The sequence below is a fragment of the Plecotus auritus genome, assembly GCF_963455305.1.
Source record: "Plecotus auritus genome assembly, chromosome: X".
NCBI classification, from domain to species: Eukaryota; Metazoa; Chordata; class Mammalia; order Chiroptera; family Vespertilionidae; genus Plecotus; species Plecotus auritus.
The window spans coordinates 84,507,945-84,509,823 of record NC_137784.1 but is presented as its reverse complement, the minus strand read 5'-3'; positions in this window follow the sequence as shown (position 1 = coordinate 84,509,823).

The following is a 1,879-nucleotide window of genomic DNA, read 5'->3' as shown; positions in this document are numbered from 1 at the left end:
ACACAGTGGAGCTCAGAGCCAGCCTACACTGGAGGGGTCTAAAGGACACACCCAGCACTGAATCTGGGGGGGCCTTCTATTTCTTGGAAGAACTTGTGTGGGCGAGCAGAAAGGGAGCTGGACAGTAGGTCAGGAAGATCAGCCGTGCCCACCTGGAACACAGGGGAGGTCCCCTCTTTCCCACCAGCAAAATAGCTGCTTCTAACCCTAATCCTAAACCTAACACTAACCCTGTAGCAACATGAGGCAAGAGGAAACACCCAGGGGCAGAAAATCTGTGCCCCTGCAGGTAACAGAGAGGAGGTGCCAGCAAACCAGACAGAGATGAGGCATTAGAAGGAGAGGAAGGGCTTGTCAACCCTCCCACAAGCCACTGGCACCACTCCCAACATGACTCTGATCAAGCCATCCCCAGCCAAGACCAGGATATCTCCACAGAGCCCCACTCCATGGGGGAAGGGAGTACAGCTTAGAACAGAGACAATCAAAGTGTGACACTCAAGGCAGACCCAGCATCTGGGCTAAAGAGTCTGTGCCAACTGAACTACTAAGGGCTTCAGCTCAGACATCAATCAGGTTGCCCAGGGCCAGAAAGGGACAGTAACTCACATTGACCTGCACAAGAGAAGCTTTGAGAGAGCCCAGGATAGATACACCAAAGGACCAGATTCAGCAACATTAGAGCAAAATCCAGTGAGCTCCACAAATAGTGGACCCAAAGGTTTTTCAATGTATGAGTGTGTGCGGTTTTGTTTTTTGGTCTATGTATGTATGAGTGGATTTTTTTGTTTTTGTTTTTTGTCATTTGTTTTCCCCCCCTTTTTTCCTTTCTCTTTTTTTCTTGAATATCTCTAATTTTCTCTCTTTGATTCTATTCTACTTTTTTTCTATTCTTACTGTTATTATTAATTTTCCTTATTTTATTTCCCCTTTTTTCCATTTTACTATCTATATCTTATATCCATTATTACTACATTGTAAATTCATTATTGTTATACTTATTTCTTGTTTCCTTTTCTTTTTCCCTCCTCTACTAGTTTTTTTTTTTTAATTCTTCCTTGCTCCATATAGCCATTTTTTCATCTTCTTTCTCCCTTTTTCTTTATAACCCTCTAAGTCTTTGATCATGTGTCTTTTAGTAGTCTGTTTATTTTTTTTTGCTTTCCTTTCTCTTCTTTTTCCTTCTTAGTCTTTCCTATTGTTGTTGCATTGAATATACGCACACAAGGGGCATGCCTAGAGCATTCAGATCAGGTGAACAAAGAGACTGCACCATTGGACCCCTCAGGACATTTTCTACATAAGGCTATCGAACAAAGACTGGTAGACATAACAGTTCTATATAATTCATAGAAGCACATACAGAGAGGCAGCTAAAATAGGGAGACAAAGAACAAACCCCAAATGAAGAAAAAGAAGGAATCTCCAGAAAAAGAACTAAATGAAATGGAGGCAAGCAACCTATCAGACATAGAGTTCAAAGCAATGATTATAGAGATGCTTAAAGAAATTAGTGCAAATAGACACAGACAACAGGGGTTGAGGGCATAAGTGGGGGGGGGGTAATGAGGGGATAAGGACACATATGTAATACCTTAATCAATAAAGAAATTTTTAAAAAAGAAATTAGTGCAAATTACAACAGTATGAAAAAGGAAATAGAGGCCATGAACAAGAACCAGACAAAAATGAAGAATGATATATTTGACAACAAGAACACACTAGAAGGTATTAAAAGTAGATTGGACAAAGCAGAGGAGCAAATCTGCAATTTGGGGGACAAGGTAGAAATAAACACACAATAGAATAGCAAATAGAAAAAATATTTAAAAACAGGAAGATAGCCTTAGCTGGCTTAGCTCAATGGATAGAGCATCAG